The sequence below is a fragment of the Mus caroli genome, unplaced genomic scaffold (genome assembly GCF_978045245.1).
Source record: "Mus caroli unplaced genomic scaffold, Mus_caroli_1 scaffold_19, whole genome shotgun sequence".
NCBI lineage: Eukaryota > Metazoa > Chordata > Mammalia > Rodentia > Muridae > Mus > Mus caroli.
This window is the reverse complement of record NW_028227274.1, coordinates 64,319,504-64,340,083: the sequence shown is the minus strand read 5'-3', so window position 1 is coordinate 64,340,083 and position 20,580 is coordinate 64,319,504.

Genomic DNA, 20,580 nt, shown 5'->3' with positions numbered 1-20,580 from the left:
CTCAAACCCAGGACCATCCAAATTCCACGGTGACTTGCTTTTGGGGTGTCACACTTGAAACCACCCTGCCCAGAGAGGAGATAGTCTAAGGGTCACACTTCTGTTCCCCACTGAATGAAAATGTTCCCGGAAATCCTATGCTGCCTGAAGGGAAAGGATGAATGAGGGGTAACCTGCCTGACAGAGAGAGAAACAGTATGTCTGGGTATGGAAAACACCTACCATGCTTCCAGTCAAACCACAAAATATAGCTTTAGCTTCATGTTAGCTATACATACATATGCATATACATATACATCATATACACATACATTACAAATATATATACCTCATATACATATACCTCATATACATATACATACATGTCCCCTAGATGCACTAAACCTTCATCCCTCAAAAAAGGTTGGGCCGCCTCACTGTTCCAATAAAGCAGCCTCAGACTATAGAGATCAAGAGTGTTTTCATCTCTGCCTGATTTTGCTTGCAGATGCCACCAGTGTCTACCTTAGGGAACCAGTGAGTTTTTTGGGGGGTTACTTATAGGATTATGAGTGAAGGGTTATATGATTGTTAGTTTGTCAACTTAACCCCAGGTAGAGTTACCTAGGAAGAAAGAACCTCAACTGAGGGGTCGTCTCCATCATATTGCCCTGTGAACATGCCTGTGGGGCATTTTATTAATTGCTAGTTGATATAGGAGGGCCCAGCCCACTGTGGGTGTTGCCATCCCTAGGCAAATGGGCTTGAGGTGTATAAGAAAAGTAGCTGAGAGGGCCGGGCGTGGTGGCGCATGCCTTTAATCCCAGCACTTGGGAGGCAGAGGCAGTCGGATTTCTGAGTTCGAGGCCAGCCTGGTCTACAAAGTGAGTTCTAGAACAGCCAGGGCTATACAGAGAAACCCTGTCTCGAAAAACTAAAAACAGAAGAAGAAGAAGAAGAAGAAGAAGAAGAAGAAGAAGAAGAAGAAGAAGAAGAAGAAGAAGAAGAAGAAGAAGAAGAAGAAGAAGAAGCAGCCAGAGGGAGCAAGGGAGTAAGCAGCATTCTTCTGTGGTCTCTGCTTCAGTTCCTGCTTCCTGCTTCTTGCCTTCAGTTCCTGCCCTGGCTTCTCTTGATGAACCGATTGTAAAGTGTAAGACAAAATAAGCTCTTACCTTTCCAAGTTGATTTTATTCAATGTTTTATCGCAGTAAAAGAAAAGCAAACTAGAACAAGTTACTTAACAGGAGCAGACATGACTTAGAGACAGCAGCATCACCAAAGCCCACCCCAGCATGGATGAAAACTGGAAACCGTACAACATTCGGGCATCTCAGTCGGAAACTCACTCAGCAGTTCTTACTGCTTAGATAAGCTTGGGAGAGAGGGGCACCTGATGCACCTGGTTGGTTTAGACTCTAAAATAGTTCTCAACCTGTGGGTCTCAATCCATCATGGGGAGGGGTCATATATCGTATCCTAAATATCAGAAATGTACATTACAACTCATAACAGTAGCAAAATTGCAGTTATGAAGGAGCAATGAGACAATTTTGTGGTTGAGGGTCACCACAACATGAGGAACTGTATTAAAGAGCTGCAGCAATAGGAAGGTAGAGAACCATTGGTTTAGAAACCATTGGTTTCTTTTTGGAATCTTACGGGGAGTCCCTGCAGACTGGAATGCTTCAGCTCCCTTCATCACAGCCTTTAATAAGCTTCCCTCTGAGACAGAAGGTTTTTATCTTAGAGGAGACAGCTATCCAACAGCCAGAAGTCAGAGCAACTGTAAAATACAGGCTAATTTGCCCAGTGTTCCAGATCAGGAAGAGGCAAATTGCCTCCGTGTTTGCACTTGCCCTTGAAATCAGCAAAACCACATACATAAACATTATAGGAATATATATATAAGATAAGAATACAAATGTATAGAGAAATATCCCAAGTACTGCAATTATAGCCCAATCAAAACCAATAATGTACAGAAAATTCCTGGCCCTCTGGGAGCTGACAGTCTATTAGAGATAATCTGTGGATACAAATGGACAACATCAGAGACAGATTCTACTTAAAGGCACAAGAAGGTGATGCCGTTATCTGAAGCTGGAAGAAGTCGTGTACAAGTGCCGGGTATTTCTCCCTGTGTCTTTTACAGCCTTGCCTGATACTTTGCCACTTGATGCTGCTTCATTCTCAGACCACCTGTGTTTCTTATCTCTCCAAAGTTCAGCAAGCCTTTAGGCATCTTTTGTGTGGTCCTGTGATATGCCCAGCCCTATTGTTTTGTCTCTCTACTCCCAGTAAACTGATAGCAGTACCTGAGACAGGGCAGGCAAATGGTCATTTTTTTTTAAACACCCACTACATCCCAGCCACTAGACACTTCCAAACTTGTTTCTTATTCATTTTCGATGGCTTCCACTTGTTCTCCGGTTCTACCTTGTTCAAGAGACTCAGTGTCTCAATTTTCAAATTGCTCTTTCCAGCCTTCTGCATTCAACATCCCAGGAGATGTGTGGCTGATCTTGGAAGCACTTGCTCCAGCCTGTGCTTCTGGCTTGTTGTGGCCCTCTGTATCTGTTTCCATCAGGTGCTGCATGAAGCTTCTCAGAAGACAGTTATGCTAGGTTCCTGTCTGCAAGCCTAGCAGAGTATCATTAATAGTGTCACGGTTTTCTTAGTCAGGGTTTCTATTCCTGCACAAACATCATGACCAAGAAGCAAGTTGGGGAGGAAAGGGTTTATTCAACTTACACTTCCACATTGATGTTCATCACCAAAAGAACTCAGAACTGGAACTCAAGCAGGTCAGGAAGCAGGAGCTGATGCAGAGGCCATGGAGGGATGTTCTTTACTGGCTTGCTTCCCCTGGCTTGCTCAGCCTGCTCTCTTATAGAACCCAAGACTACCAGCCCAGAGATGGCATCACCCACAAGGGGACCTCACCCTTTGATCACTAATTGAGAAAATGCCTTACAGTTGGATCTCATGGAGGCATTTCCCCAACTGAAGCTCCTTTCTCTGTGATAACTCCAGCCTGTGTCAAGTTGACACAAAACTAGCCAGTACATGGGGTTATCTCTCTCCTGTGGGGTGGGTCTCAAATGGGGACAGTCACTGGTTTTCTTAAACTGGCTGTGATGAGTAATTGTGAGTGTCCCCTTGTCAGGATTTAGAATTACCTAGGAGACGAACTTCAGGATGTGTCTGTAAGTTTTATTTATACAAAGACCTCACCGAAGGGGAAGGATCCACTGTGGATGAGGGTTGCAACACTCCAAGACATAGAGTCCTGGGCTGAAGAAGAAGAAAGAAGAAAGCCAGGGAGCACTTGAATTTACTGACTTCAGACACAATGTGACTGGCTGCCTCTCACTCCTGATACTTTGTCTTCCCCACTAGGATAGACTATACTCTCAAGACCTTCCTTCTTCAAGTGGATTTTGCTACATGTTTTGTTACAGCAAAAAGAAAACCATTAAATGCTCTCTTTGTGACTTGGCGACTAGGATTATTTCTAAGAACAGACAGTGCAAATCCTGTTTGGACTTTTCTCTGAGCCTATGTCCTTTATGAATCCTCCCCTTGCCTTTCCACATCCTCTAAGCAAAGCTGTCACAGCCTGTTCTACACATTGTGCTCCCCAGGGACAAACCTCACAGCCATTGCTCTTAGGTCACTGGGAAGCATCCTTGGCCTTTCTCCTCTCTCCAATAAGTCCCTGCGAAGGGAATTAGCTTTAGATAGAGCTACATTAAAACCTGGCTCTGCCAGTCACAGGATGTACAGTCATGGGAAGTCTTGCTCTCAGCTCATGTTAAAATAGATAGACCCGTGCTCCACTCATATATTTATATATAAGCTGCCAAGGATGAACAGTGACAAAGGTCCATTAATGTTCCCCAGTGTTGGGCACAGCCAATGTTCTGGCATCAAGGTATGAACATGATGGTGCCTTGTAGGGCAGGGCAGGGGCTGCTCTGGATGCTGGTTTATCTGAGCAAGAAACAGAAAGGACCCTGTGTTTCTGCAATCTCTAGGCCCCTATGCCACCTGCTGGGGTTCTGTGACCCAGAACTGTCACATGGCACCTTATGTCCTCATCTCTAAAATGCAGTCCTATATATAATCCTAAATACAAAGGAGCCCCTGGCAAGGGAAGAGTGTGAAAGTTCAAGGGCCTGCCTAAGCTACAGGCTGAGTTCAAGGCTAACCTGGGCAAGTTACTGAAACCCTGCCTCAAAATAAATAAAAGAGTAAAAAGGTAAGTGTGGCAGAACATTTGCCTAGCATGCACAGGGCCCTAAATTCAAACCCCCATGACAAACAAACAAACAAATAAATATAATAAAATGGTGGGCTTTATACATTTTGGCAAATTGAGGAAACATATCTGAGTCCTTAGTTTGGTGCCCAGTCACAGTGAGTGAGACGGGGGTATAGGGGTGTCTAAGTACCACAGAACCTTTCTTGGTTCTTGGGGAAGTTAGCTTGGAGAGATAGGCCTCCCGAAACTTGACAGCCACCAAAGCTACCCAAATCAGTGGCTTTTAAGTTCTTGTCTCTCAAATTCGAAGAATGAAATTCATGGACCATAGAGGGTGAATTTTAGAGAGATCTTTATTATGGATAATTGGGCACGGAAGAGTGGGGAGGAAAGGAAAAAGAAAGGAAAAGGAAGAAAAGAGATGGGAGGAAGAATGGATGAAGGGAGGGAAAGAGAAAGTGAAACACAGAGAGAGAGGAGAGAGAGGAGAGAGGGGAGAGAGGGAGAGGGGGAGAGGGGAGGAGGGGAGAGAGGAGAAAGAGACACTTGTATTCCAAAAGGGGATCCTGGGAAATAGAATACTATTGAGTTTCTAGTCTGGGGCTTTTTAAAGGACTTACAGCAGAACCACAGTGAGTTCAGGGAGGAGGTTGAACTGGTCGTCCTGATGGCCTGACCATGCGGTGTCCAGGTGCTTCCTGTCAATTTGAGGCTTGGTCTGATCTACAGCCTCTGGGCAGAGGTGGTCATTTAGAAGCGGTAACCAGGAAGCAGAAGTCTCTTCTTTTTCCCTGGCCCCCCAGCAAGGTCGTTCTTAGAGCTGTTGCTTTGGGGTCCCTGCCTTACCTGACCATCTTCTACCCCTGCTCCGTTTTCATCAAATGCTCCATTTAATTTTCTTAAAATTTTTGAGAAGGTACATGTTGTCTTTATTTTATCAATGAGAGATTAAAGCGACGTCCTATTTGTCATGACAAGTTCGCACTGACATCCAGGGCTTTAGATCAGCCCAAGGGAAGCCTCCTATAGATAGACCATTTGACTGGTGAATAGTTGGGCTGGGGAGAGAAGGAAAGAGTCTCACTGGACTGCTTGGACAGTTTATTTGTCCTAAGAAATATCCATTAGTGTATAAAACAAACTACTCTGTTCATGATGACATGAGAGGAAGCCAAGTCACTAATAGAAACAATGTGAAATAATTCTGAAAGTACTTGTATAGAATGTGTGTTCGTTATCCAGGGCCATCAGAGACAATCACCATAGTGGATGATTTGAAGACAGAAAACTTTTACCTCCCAGTCTGGAGACTAGGAGCTACAAATCAAGGAGTATGGGAGCCACACCCTCAGAAGGAATGGGTCTGTGACAGTCCTTGCTCTTGGAATCGGTAATTCATTTAAAAGTCCATTATAGCTCAGCTCTGCTTTCAAGGCTGTGTAGTGTTGTCAATCTCCTTAGTTCTCCGAGTGTCTGTTTCAGTGCGTGGCCTCTCCCTATATCCCTCCAACTCCCTGTGAGGCCGACAGAAAGACAGAGAAAACAACGGAGACCTGAGAGAGCAGAGCCCCCCTCGTGCAGTCAGCTCCAGGTCTCTCCTCTCTCAGCAGCCAGGAGTGAAGACTCACAGTGCCATTACATTTGCTGGGAAGGATGCCCACACAGATCGACTCCTACTTTTATAGAGAGGGGTTCCACATTAAGGATGTTCAAACAGCAAAATTCCAACTGGCTGTGGTGGTGCACACCTTTGACCTCAGGACTTAGGAGGCAGAGGCAGGCAGATCTATGAGTCTGAGGTTAACCTGGCCTACAGAGTGAGTCCTCAGCCAGCAAGAACTACAGAGTAAAATCCTGTCTCCATGGAACAAATGAAGAAAGTGAAGGCTGAGAAAAAAGTGAAAAGCCCAGGTCAAGCAGAGGGGGGACCCGTACAAAATCTATCCTCATTGCAGGGCATCTCCACGCCACTCGGTTGAGTATGTCTGCCCTCTAGAATAAGCAGCAGTGTTTCCGCTGGGTTTTTCTCTTTGGTTCTCCATCGCTGGAGCTCTCTCATGGCTGATTCATTCTGTGGTTTGTACATTTCTGAGTCTCTCTCTCTCTCTCTCTCTCTCTCTCTCTCTCTCTCTCTCTCTCTCTCTCTCTCTCTCCATCTCTCCACCTCCTTCTCTTTCTCTCCCTTCCTCCTCCTTTCTTTTCCATACCTCTGTCATTCCTCTTTCCTTCCCTCCCTCTCTCCCTCCCTCCTTCCCTCCCTTCCTCATCCCTCTTGCCTCACCCCCTCTCTTCTCTGTATACTTGCATTATAATTAACTGGCACGTTGGGCCCAGAGCAGCCTATGGCATATACTTTTGGCTCTCGGACACATCATGATAGGTGTGCTACATGACTTTATAAATAATATCGATAAATACCATTGGCACTAGAGTGATATTGCTGGTGATTCTCTCTGCTTTCTTCAATCACGGATTAAATCTGTGCCAGCATCAATGCCCTCGACCTTTCTAGAGGTTACCAGAAAGCAGCCAAGCCTTCAGAACTGAAAGTAGAGTGTTTCAGTTCAGAAGTGTTCAGAACCCAAGCTTCTGCTCCAGCAGCTTGCAGGACCTGGGCTCTCCCTCCTCGTGACTCTGGATGGCTCTGTGAGTCCGCTGCAGCCCAGTCACACTCTGCCTTCTCCTTGACGCTTGACACCTGCATCTCCTGAGCATTGTTGCATCAAGTCAGAGCAGACTTTCTGAAGGCTGAGTTCCCAAGGTTCCACTGCACCCACTTGCTCCTGACTCGGGGGACTTCACCTCGCTGTGTCTGTTCCAGGGAGGCGCTGGGCAAGCAGCCCAGTTGCTCAATATGTGCACTCTCTATTCTGCCTCTCCCCGGAAACTGCACCATGCACGGCGCCGGCGCCCTCCAGCACCCGTGTTAGAAAGCACAAATAATAAATTATTAGGGGAACAAAGATAGAGCTCATGAAGAAACGATCGCTCTGTGGGTAAATAGAACCCCACTGTGTATTAAACAAAAAGTAAACCCCATTTTCTTTTAGATAGTTAAGTTGCCATCAATTCAAACCGAGAACAAGGCCCTGGACGTAGTTAATAGTCTGCAGACTGGCCAGCCCCGGCTTTGAAAGCGTTTCAGCTCTCCTAAAGTGCTGCTTGTACCCAATTATAACTCACTACTCACCATGTTCATAATTTAAATCTGTCTGCCCCTCAGGGGGGACAATTTTTTTGCTAATGAAAGCCATGAATGCACCTCTTTCCTTTTGACAGCATTCAATTAAAGCTAAATGGTCGGTTTTGAATGAGTTACTGTGAAGAATAAAGGCATTAATGAGGTAATTTCATTATGGAGACTCGTCCAGGCCTATGTGAAAAACGAGGGAACTAAATGGAGGGAAACGCTGCTGAGGGAATTAGGGTTTCTTCCATCCTAATTAATGTTTGGGGGCATTTAGTACAGGCACCAAATTAACTGCTCCAAAGAACTCTCATTGAAAAAAAAATACATTGTTACTCTCTCCTGTAATTAGAAGACAGTACAAGGAGAACCCTCTGGGAGTATAAAGCTGGCCTTTAACTTGTTCTGAGGGCCACCAAAAACACACGATTAGGGATCTGGAATTTAAGGAAGCAGGCGTACAATATGGGATTGTTTAGGTCCTTGGACTCTCCCAGAAGTAAACAGGTAGCCTGTGAATGAGGAATTATGAGACTCCTGGGGGGCCTGTCTTCCCAGCCAAACAGTCTTAAATGCATCCAAAAGGAAGAAAGAAAGGTGAATAGGCCCAGTGTGGGTCGCTGGGAGAATTCTCAATGCCTGTCTTAAGTGATTACATGATGTTGCGCCCGCCCCTCTCACTGAGTTATCTTTACACGGCCTTTGTCTGCTCTAATTGGAGCTGATGAGGTGCTAATTGGAGGCCTTTTTAAAAAGCCCACGACTTTAATCATTAGAAAAGCGGGGGAATCTGACGGAGTGGAGTTAATGAGACCAGAGAGAAGAGAGAACCAAATGTGAATGTGTAGCTCAACAAAAATAAAACTGCATGCGTGCAGGGGGAGGCTTGATGGAAACGGGAAAGGAGTCCCGGACATTTAAAACACTTTCCCAGAACATCTTCACAGAGCGGAAGACGATGCATCTTGTTAGTTCCCCCCCCCCCCAGTTTCTGCCTTTTAATTCCCTTCTTGGGCCTGACCTCAAGCAGAACCAGCATGTCCCAACTCCCTGGTCCCTTCCAAAACTGGGATAGGATGGAGGCATGAGGCAAGCCCCCTGCTGACCAGTGTCTTACTTCTCAGAGAGAAAGTTTGCCCCGAGCCCTTTGGAAATGGCTTGCCATCAGCTGTGGGAAAGGTTCTTCACCAAATGTCCCCCGTACTGGAAAGCATGAAGTTCAACAAGGTAGGGACAAGAGCCTAGGCTTATCTACAAGACCCTGGGTTGGGACTATTCGGATTTGGGGGATCTTTGTTTGGTTGGTTGAAGGGTGGATAGTATCAAAAACCTGTATAACTTGTAGCAGAAAAATAAATAATAATAATAATAATAAACATATTTGCACCTAAAGGTAACTTTAATTATTTGTTTTGTTTTATCTGTACCACAGAAATCACAAGGGAGTAGCAAGTGGAGTGGAGCCTTGTCTAGTGCCTACGTGGGCTTCCAGAAACATATTTATTTATTTATTTATTTATTCACTTCACATCCTGCTCACTGGCCCCTCCTACAAAGGGCACTGAGCCTGGCCTACTCTGTTAAAGGAAAGTCAGGCACCATGAGGGTTAGCTTTGAAGTCCAAGCTTTACCCAGGCTCCCTCCCACCGTCTGTTTTCTGACTGCTGGGAGGATTTTGTAGGACTTTGTGGAGGATTTTATAGGATTCACAAAGCATGCCTTGGAGTTAACACTTGGGAGTCTTTCACACTTGTGCTTAAACCCTTCTTGAGGGTTAATTTCCTGACTCACTGTGACCCACCTGAGGCCACTGAGCCTGCCATTTGCCTTCTACCCTCACCTAAATGTTTCAGTCACGTTTTGGTTTTGTTTTGTTTTTGTTTTGTTTGTTTTGTTTTGTTTTCCATGAGACCTTAATGTAAAACTCCTGTCCAGTTCATCAGTCAAACAAACACAAAACCGACGCGACACAGGTCGGAGAGGAGCTCTGTGTTGGATATGTGTAGAAGCTCACCAGATTGAATTTTACCCTTGGGAAATGTGTGAGGACCTGTGAGGAGCTCAGATCCAGGCCTGAGATGCAGTTTGAAACTGTAGATGTGAAGAGGAGAACAGAGTCAACACCGTTCGTGTGTGACCTTTAGAGACTCAGTACAAGAACATACCTGTCAGGGGCTCAGAACCCAGACTAAGTGATAGGTTCAAGATCTTCCAGGTCACGGAAAGTGGCTAAGTCTGCATCAAATCCTAGATCTTCTTCAGTCAACAAGTTTGGCCCTGTTTTTCTTTCTTTCTTTTTAAAAAGATATATTTTTGTTGTCTGTGTATGCGTGTTTTGCCTTGATATATGTACGTATACTTCATGCATGCCTGGTGCTCTCAGAGACCAGAAGAGGATGCTGGACTCCCCCAGTAACTTGAGTTATGAATCACTATAAATCACCACAATGCTCCTGAGAATCAAATCCAAGTCCATTGTTTGAGCAGAAAGTGCTCTTAGCGCATTGTAGAACCATCTCTCTAGCTTCAAGATGCTATTTTTTTAATAGCACAGGGGTACAAGTTGAAAAGTTTGCCAGTCACTTGCTTTGAAGTTCCTGAGTATATTAGGTTAGACCAGGGAAGGGCATATATATATATATATATATATATATATATATATATATATATATATACCTTCACATGTTTGTAAAATGTACTGACATCTAGACCTACATGTCAGCCCCAAATCAGTGGTGTGGAGGAAGGATCTTTTCTTGACATGGACAAACGTATACCTAAGAGGAGTGTGAATGTTCAGCTTGATGTCCTTGGTCACTCCTGTGCTCCTGCATTTAGCATTCAGCAGAAACTGGGTTTGGAGATAAACACAACCTCTCCCAGCCTACCCTCATGGAGCCTAGTGTCCTGTGCACAAGTAAGACCTTTACCGGAGACACACTGATTCCTGATGCCGTGCACAGTGTCTGTGTACAATGTCAGAGTGGATGGTCACTGGCACAGAAGACTTCAAGTGGCACCAAGTTGGATGCTTCCAAAACCCAAGCCCTGTAGTCACAGGTACCAGAGCCTCCCTCCTCTACTGGCTAGGCAGTTTCTAATGAGTTAATGAACAGCCTGAGCACCAGGAGCAGCAGGAGGTGAAGGGGGGGGGGCGGCTGGTAATCTCCACACATTAGCAGATGCTCCAGCAGGAGTCTGGGGAAGCTATTTGCCAGTTGGTTGCAGCCTCTGAAAGAGAGGCAGAAGGGTCAGCCCCTGTGGCCTCCATCAGTTCAGTGACCATATTTTCAATGATAGTCATAATAAAACCTGGGGCACATAATCATCTATCAATGGGGGACTCTTTTTGTAAATTAATTTGATAAAACCTACACAGACATTAAATTGAACTTAATTATACAACTGTTCAATTGGCATAGTTAGAAAATCTTCACATGAGGTCAGGGGCCTAGGAGAGCCAGAACTGACTCTCTCAGTATTATAGCTGGAGTAGGAGGTGAAGCATCTCAGTTTAATACAGAGTCCCACGAGCAAGGTAGGTGGCTTCAAATTTCTCCAGGTCCTCACCAACATTTGTAATTTTTCTGTTTTATTTGGTGTGTGTGTTATATTTGTGTGTGTTCTTATGTGCACGGCAACGCACATGCATGTGTGTTTGCATGTTTGTGGAGTCTAGAGGTTCACTTGCACTCCACCTTATTTTGGAGAAAGGGTCTCTCGCTGAACCTGGAGCTTGTCAATTCAGGTAGGCTGGCTGGCTAGCTACTGAGCTCCAGGGATGGCTCTACCTGTCTGCATCACAGTCTCTGGGGTTGGAAATGTTCTTACTACCACACCTAGTGTTTCTTGGGTATTAGTGACCCAAACTCAGACCCTCGAGTTACCAATTGAACCTTCTTCTCACCCCTACTTTCCTTTTCAAATATTGTTTTTATTTTGTGTGATACTGGGGATCAGACCCGGGACCTTGTATGTGTTAGATAAGCCCTCTCCCCCGGTAAGCTTCATCCCTGCCATTTCCTTATTAGAAAACACTATAACTCTCCTGTGTCCTTCGGAGAGCTTATGATATAGACCCCAACATAGCCAGTCTGCGTGGGAACAGAGCTCATGAATTAAGAGGAAGCTCCCAGGAGCTGCGGAACACTTGAGTCATCTGTTAGAAAAGAACACGTATGTTACTAGGACTGCCCACTGGAATAGACTGGACCTAGCGTCCCTCCGATGCAGTTGTGAAGGTTGCCATCGGTCCTCCTGATCCACGCTCCTTGCACTTGCTCCCAAAGGCCAGTCTTCCTCAGCATCTTATGTTCCCACTTCAGGGCCTTTTACTCTGTCCCTTCTCTGAGACACTTGCCCCTTTATCCTCACTTGTCTATCTATCCCTCAAATCAAGCAGCATCCACAGAAAGGAGTTCTCAGAGCTGTCTACTGAAGGGCCAATGTCCCACTGCTCTGGCCGAGTTATGACCCGTTTTTCAGGTTTTGTTTACTTGCTTCTATGGCACTTATTGCTTTCATAAACAGGAATTTCCTTAAAGTTGTGAACATCTTTATTGTGTTGGGGTTCATGTTATAACATCCGAAATCCAACCATAAAGCCTGAAAAGATTAGGATGTGTCGCCTACCTTTGCCTGGGAGCTGAATTCTTTTGCCCCTCAATGGGAGGAAAGGATGCTATAACCAAGACCCCAAGAAGGCTCTGCGCAGATGGGTCTGCTGTTTGGCCATGGTTCATTTCCATTAGCTCCAGTCCTTGTCATCCAGTCCTGTTTTACAGGACTGTCCCTGATTTAGCAAACCTAAGCCTAGAAATAGCTAGTTCACCCTGGCCTTTGGATTTTCAATCTCAAGACTCCTGGGATATGTAAAGCAATGATCAAATACATCATTAGTGTTTTCCTCCTGTTGACCTGTCTACTCGTGATTCTTTATGATGGACAGGAAAGAGAGCATCCCCCCTCCCCAAAACTCCTCTCCAATCATCTGTCTCTCCTAGCTACCAGGTAAAGGAAAGAGAGTTCTCATCTACATTATTTATGGCTGTATCCCCAAGGCCCAGAACAGAACTAGGAGTTGTTCATAAAGGGCACAATGAATGCTAAATGAATGAATGAATGAATGAATGAATGAGTGAAGTAATTACAGTGGCAGATTCCCTTCTGGGAATCCCAGTGTTTCAAGTATAGCCATGAGTATCTGAGATTTAATCCAGGAGCTACAAGGTATTATCAGCATTTCATAGATGGAGCACCTTGGGACTCCTGAATGGTTCACACAGTCATCAGATGAACCAGTGCAGAAGAGCCCAGCTTCCTGATCAGCTCTGTTTGTTGTCTGTGGCCCAGAGTAGTTTACTTTCTGTCCTAGTGTTTTAAATCTGTTTACAATCACTTAGAGAAAGAACAAGATTGAGCTGGCCTCCCCTCTACCAGTTCCGGTTCCCTGTGTAAACACGCAGAGCCCTTCAAAGGCAGAGGCGGGACACACAGGCTTCCCCTCACTCTGTGTAGGTGTCTTCTCACTCAGGTGTTTTCAATAAGCAAGAAAGTCTTTTCCATTTTCCACTCTGAAACTGGCATCTCGTTTTCTCTTTGAGTTATTTTATTTTACACTGTGCCTGTGGAGGTCAGAAGTCAGTTATTCTCTTCATCATATGAGCTCCAGAAATCAAACTCAGGTTTGACAGTAAGCACTTTCACTGCTGAACCATCTGGCCAGCCCTGTCATTTTAACTTTTCACCTTTAGGCAAACAACTGTATGTATGTCTGGACTTTCCTTGAACCTCTGCTCCTCGTTCAGTAATCCTATTGGGCTTTGACTTCCCAGAATGCTTTGAGCTTTGCTCTACTAGGCATGCTCCCTTTTGCCTTTCCTCCTAGCCATTCCCTCATTCCTCATTAGTCCTCATTCCTGCCTTAGCCTGCTTTCTGTCGCCATAACGAATACATGAGGTAGTTAACTTATCGAAAGAAAAGGCATGCTTTCTCTTATAGTTGTAGGAATTTCCGGATGCTAACAGTTGTACCCCTTGCTTTGGGTTTACACATCATGGTAGAAGTATGTGGCACAGGATGCTATAATGGGGGAGAGAAAGGCTAGGGAGATGGCTTAGCAGTTGAGAGTACTTACCGCTCTCTTCAGTCCAGCAGAGGACTGGAGTCTTGTTCTTAGCACCCAAGTCAGGAGTCTTACAACTGCCTGTAACTCGAGCTCCAGGGGAATCTAATATCTTCTGGCCTCAGCAGGTACACATACCCAAATACGTGCAGATAAATACAAATAAAATACATCTTTTTTTATTTATTTAAGAGGAAATCTTATTTGTTTGTTTGTTTGTTTGTTTGTTTATTACAGAGGAAGAGAGAGTAGAGTGCCCCTTCTCCTTCAAGCACATGCTATCATTAACTAAAAGACCACCCACTAGGCCCCTCCCTCTGAAGTTTCCAACACTTCCCAATGGCAGGACTAAGCATTTGACACCTGGCACCTAGTGACACAAACCACAGCAATCCCTTCATCATTAATATAGTCTCCCACATAAAACAACAGTCTTAGAAGCCACAAGACCTGAACACAGATTAATGAACACAGAAAGAGAACATATGGGTAGGTGTGCAGCATGGCTTAGAAGTGTCCCTATAAGGGGTGTGGATAGGCTCTGAGTGATGCTGAGTGAGGGGTTAGGGTGCAGAAGAGAAGCCAGGAATAAATATAGAGTTAATTCTGTCAGAGTGGAGCCAGAGGGCTTTAGGGGGAGTAGAGAGCACTCTGAGGACATAGGTCAAGTTTTTTACTCTGTGTCTCAGGGTTCCCTTTGTACAGCCTTTGGGTTTTTCTCTTTACTGTGGTGGCATCTCCTTGACTCACTCACCTGAACTCTTCTCTTCTACCTTTTTTTTTTTAAACAAACTTGCCTAAAAGTCTCGTACCACTTTATCTTAAATGTCAGGTCAGCTTGAGCTAATGGAGACTCTGATGGACAATACCCCTTCTGTCTTCTTCTCCTAAGTCCCTTGGGCCACCTCTTCTCGGGTGGTAAACAAGGTGTTCCTCTGAGGAAACTAGATTGTGGGTGAGTAGGTCAGAGAATGTTTTGAAAGAAAACAAAACAAACAAACAAACAAACAAACAGATTTAATAAGACACTAGGCAAAATTTGTAAAGCTTGCCCTGGCTTGAGCTCTCTGTAGAGCTATGTAGGCCTGGACTGGCAGCACAGTGATAATTATCTCCATTCCTTAAATGTTTTTCCTCTGCTGGCTTTTGGAGGCATTTATTCTCCAACGCCGAATGACTCAATAGCCGTATAATTGTTGTGTCCATTTCCTTGGCTCTGATGGGTGGGAAAGCCAGTTATCCTTCCCAGTTCATTAGCCGACTGGCCTTTGCATTAGCAGCCCCACCATTGGGGGGTTGCCTTGGAGACAAAGCTTCCTGTGGGTAATCCAAGATTATCCAGCTCTTTGTCCTGCATGTGACCCATAATTACTTGCTAAATTAGAATGGTTTTCTGGAAATCACAGGCGGAGGTTAATATGTTCTTCCAGAACTGGTCAAGCTAAGATGACACTGAATTCAGAGGGAATTCAAGTCACATGATCCCTGAAGGCGTCTCTTTGAGTAAGAAGATGAACTCTCCCACTAGGAAGCACTGCGCCCCATAAAGGCCCTGTCACTCAGACAACCTCTGCCTGCTTTTCGGGTTGTGGTTTAATCTCATGACAATTCCCTATGTCAATATTGAGTAGATTCATTCTGCAACAAGAGTCTGCGTCTATTTGTCTTTGATAACCGCTTTACACTTCAGTACACACCTCTCCTGTAACTGCCATTTTTCCTCTGCATTCACACAGTTGTAATTAATGTACCCATTTAGGATAAGCAGGAAAGTAATAGAAAAAATAGAAGGAGAACACATTAGGCCAAAAATGTCTGGACACTACCATGTCCTCCCTAAGATTTTATAGCGAAAGGGGGTGTACTTCTAGAACACTCCTAATGAGGCACCTCTTCACTCCTTTGTAAATAAGTTCTACACCAGTGAATGCAAATATAGAATGAGAACCGTCATGAGCGTATGTGTAACATTCTTAGATGTTTATCCATTGAAACCATAAGTGAAGCCACAGAGATTTCTAGAAGGAAGCAGAATAAAATACTATCTTAAACCTTTAAAGGAGTAGTTTACTCCGCTAGAATCTCAAACCTGGGCTAGCACAGTGCCTGAAATCTCATAGTCACCCATCTAAAAGGCATTTAAGAAACCCAACTGAATCCTATTCAAATAAATGCATTGGTGATTTGACCATGCAGATTTCTGCTTGATGGATTCCACACCAAGTTCTGTGCTGTTGTGACTGTATTTCTCAGCTCGATGTTACTTCGACAATATTTATGTATCTAGTGTGTCGGGAGCATCCTGAGACCTCATTATGTTGAGTGGTAATAATAATCTACAGAGACATTGGCAGATGAATCACCTGGTCACGTTAGCTCACATCTTGAGCATGTGTGTTAAACATTGGGAAACTGGCTTTGACTGTGGTATACTGAGGTCAGCCATCACACTGAGTTTTAGAGGGCAGTTTAGTAAGTGGCAGGATGGTTAGCTAGGAAAAGGGAAATTGACTTTGACAGTGTTCTTTCTCACTAGTTATCCATGGTACTGGGGATCAAACCTAGGGCCTTCTGTGTTCAAGGCAGGCAATAATATTAAGTGTTATGAAGATGGTTTTTTGATCAAATAATCTTAGGAAATATTGTGTTAAGGGCATTTTAAAAAGCTGTGAGCATGTGTATTTGTATATACACCTGCAGGGAGGAGTGTGTGTGTGTCCAGTCAAATTTTGGTGTCTTCCTCAATCACTCTCCACCTTATTTATTTATAATGTGTTTTTCATTGGCTGGAGCTTTTTAATTGGCTGGGAAACCCCAAAGATTCTGTCTCCACTTCCTTAGTGTTGGGATTCTAGGCATGTGTCTGACCTTTCCATGGATGCTGGGGACCTGAGTTCAGGTCGTCACGCCGACACGGCAAGCACTTAACTGAAGTGGATTTGTAGAAGTTTTAACTGGAATTCAGTATTAATGAACTTCCGCATATATTTAACACTTAAGCACACACTCTGAAGATCCACTTCTCCTAAAATTACTTGCTTAAAGGAAGTCTTTTCTCCCAGTATCTGCACCACTTGCAACCAGTGAGCTTTATCTGGTCTAGTTGGGAAACATAGTTAGACTCCCCACACCTTGCTTTAATTAACAGATACAACTAAATTCCTCCAGCAAGATATCGTCTCCTCACAACCTCCCCCAAACAGCACCATCAGTGAGGAGCCATGTATTCAAATGTCTGAGCCTATGGGGACATTTCTGATTCAAACCATCACAATTACTGGAAAGCACCATCGGGGACACACACACACACACACACACACACACACACACACACACACCAATGGTGCCAGGTAGAGATAGAAAAGAAAATTCATCCTGAGTGAGGTAACTCAGACTCCAAAAGACAAATGCGGTATGTATTCATTTACATGTTGATATTAGCTGTTAAGTGTTTCACAAGCAGGCTACAGTGCATATAATCACATTTCTTTATTTGTCTGTTAATGGGCTTCTAGGGTATTTCCGGTTTCTGGCGACTATGAATAAAGCAGCAGTGGACAGAGTTGAGTAAGTGCCGCTGTAGCAAGATGTAGAGTCCTTTGACCATATGCCCACGAGTGCTATAGCTGGATCTTGAGGTACACCTATTTGCATCTTCCTGGGGAACTGCCACACTGATTTCCAGGGTGACTGCACAAGTTTGCACTTCCACAAGCAATGGATGAGTGCTCCCCTTACTCCACATCTCTGCCAGCACGAGCTGTCCCTTGTTTTATTGACCTTGGCCATTTGGACTGGTGGAAGATGAAACCACACAGTCGTTTTCATTTGCAGTCCCATGATGAGAAGGATGCTGAGCATTTCTTTCCCAGCCATTTAAGTTCCCTCTTCTGAAAACTCTCTTTAGCTCTGTACTCATTTTTTTTTAATTTTTGTTTTTATTTTTTTCAAACTGTTTTCTTTTATTGAAAATAGATTTGGGGGTGGTATAATATATTCTGATTATGGTTTCCCCTCCCCTTACTGCACCCAGTTCCCCCCTTCCTACCCTTCCATCCAGGGCCATACTCTTTTTGTCTCTCATTAAAAAGCAAGCAGGCATCAAGGAATAATAATAAAATAAGTTAAGATAAATTAAAAACTAACAAATCAGAATATGACAAAGCAACCAACCAATAAAAAGAGCCAAAATAATAACATAAGAAACTTATACAGAAGATGCAGAGAGACAGCCCTTTATATACTCAGAATCCCCTGCCTCTTAACAAAAAGAAGTGGAAGCCATAATATATACAGAAAGAGCCACTAAGGTAGAAAAATAATAATAATATTTACCCTGACTTAACAACATGAATCAAAGAACCTCCAAAGATGCCACTGGGTTTGTTTTGGGTTGACCTACTCTGGGCATGGGGTATACCCTCATAAGTGTTTTGTTTCCCCCACTGAGGCTTTCTTGGAGGAAACTAATTTTTTTCAAGTGGCCATCAGTTGGAGATAGCTTCTGGGTTAGGGATGGGGGCATGTGTACACCTCTTCTTTCAGCTCTAGGACCCCATCTGGTACAGACCCCTGCGTCCCTGCACATGCTACCCCCGCCTCTGAGAAGTTCTATGTGCATCGATACTATTATGTCTAGAAGACCTTGATTTCTTGGTTTCCTCCATCCCCTCTGGCTCTTATAATTTTTTTCACCTCGTTCTGAGCCCCGAGGAGAGGATTTTGATGAAGCCACCCCTTAGAGCTGAGTGTTCAAAGGTCTCTTACTCTCTGCACATTGTCTGGTTGTGGATCTCATACTTGTTCCCATCATCTGGAGGAAGCTTCCCTAAGATGGCTGAGCAAGGCAGTGATCAATGAATATAGCAGAATGTCATTAGGAGTCATTTTATTGCTACAGTGCTTTAGCAGAACAAGTAGTACCTGGTTTTTCCTTAGGTCCATGGCTTATCTACTCTCAGGTTCTTAGTCCCACACACAGCATTGGATATGGGTTCCATCTCATTGGATGGGTCTAAAATCAGATATTGGTTGATTACTCCACCAAACCATTATAGCATCAGTGTATCCTGCAGTCAGATCACTCTTGTTTATTGCTGGGTTGGTGTCTATCTTTCTCCTCTGGTGGCATGCAACATACCTAGCAGTACCATGACATACCTAGCAGTACCATGAATACGGCTTTATAGGAGTGAAGGCTAGGTAGACACCAGCTTGGCCTCTTCATATACAGAAGGATATATAGGTGTTGCCTTTAGCAGTAGGGCCTTCCGGAAACTTCATTTGTTGAACAGAGATGTCCTGTTGGATCTACCTCCCTTTCTCACCCACTTTTAGTGATTTCATTTAAATAGCCTTCACATAGGTATATATTATAGGAAGCCTCAACTCTTTTCGGTTTCCTTACAACTCCTCAAAAGGCCCTTTCAGCTGTCCCTCATCATATTTCCTCTCTCATCCACCTCCTTTTTTGACCCTCCCAATCTGTTGATTGCTTTTGGTAGCCTATCCATTTTCACCATATTAATTCTACTAATCCATGAGCATGGGAGATCTTTCCATCTTCTGGTATCTCCTTCAAATCCTTTCTTCAATGGCTTAATGTTTGTATCACACAAGTCTTTGACTTGCTTGGTTAGAGTTATACCAAGATTTCTTTTTTTTTTTTTTTTTTTTGAGTCTATTGTGAAAGATACTGTTTCCCTGATGTCTTTCTCAGTCCCTTTGTCACTTGTCTATTTGAAGGCTACTAGGTTTTGTGAGTTAATCTTGTACCCTGCTACTTTGTTGAAAGTATTTATCAGCTGTAGAAGCTTACTGGTGGAATTTTGGGGAATACTTATATATACACTCACATGATCTACAAATAAAGATACTTTGTCTTCTTTCCTTCCTGTTTGAATCTTCCTCTTCCTCCTCCTCCTCCTCCCCCTCCCCCTCCCCCTCCCCCTCCCCCTCCCCCTCCCCCTCCCCCTCCCCCTCCCCCTCCCCTCCCCCTCCCCCTCCCCCTCCCCCTCTTCCTCTTCCTCTTCCTCTTCCTCTTCCTCTTCCTCTTCCTCTTCCTCTTCCTCTTCTTCTTCTTCTTCTTCTTCTTCTTCTTCTTCTTTAAATTTTTCGAGACAGGTTTCTCTGTATAGCCCTGGCTGTCCTAGAACTCACTCTGTAGAACAGGCTGGCCTCAAACTCAGAAATTTGCCTGCCTCTGCCTCCCAAGTGCTGGAATTAAAGGCGTTTGAATCTTCTTGATCCCCTTTAGTTGCCCTATTGCTCCAGCTCAGACTATTGTGCCATATAATTACTATATTGAATAGTTACAGAGAGCAGAGACAAGTTTGTTTTGTGCCTGATTTTAGTGGAAATGCCTTAAGTTTCCCTCCATTTATGTTGATGTTGTTTGAGGTTTGCTGTAAATCACATTTATTATGCTGAGTTAGATCTCTTATATTCCTAGACACTCCAATACTTTAATCATGAAGGGGTGTTGGGTTTTTGTCAAAGGACTTTTCTGCATCTAACGAGATAATCATGTAGTTTTGGTCTTTCAGAATGTTTACATGGTGGATCCCATTTATCAACTTACATGTCATGAAATGTCCTTGCTTCTCTAGACACTTGATTGTAGTGGATGATCTTTTTGACATGTTGTTGGATTCAATGTTTGCAAGTGTTTTAGCGTGTATTTTTGAAACTATGTTCATTAGAGAAATTGGACTTTAATTCTCTTTCTTCCTTGAGTCTTTAAGTGGTTGTTATATCACATGATTATGGCCTAGTAAAAAGAATTAAGCTATGTTCCTTCTACTTTGTGGAATAGCTTGAGAAGTATTGGTACTACTTCTTCTTTGACAGTCTGGGAGAATTGTAACTTGAAGTTTTTCTTCCTGTTCACTTAGTTCCCTTCGATCATGACTCTGAAACTAATTACTTATTAATAAATTCATAGGTCATAGGCTTCAGCTTGCTCTCATTTATTAATCCTTTTAGTCTAACCAGAGACCAGCTACATGGCTGGTTTCCTCTCCTTG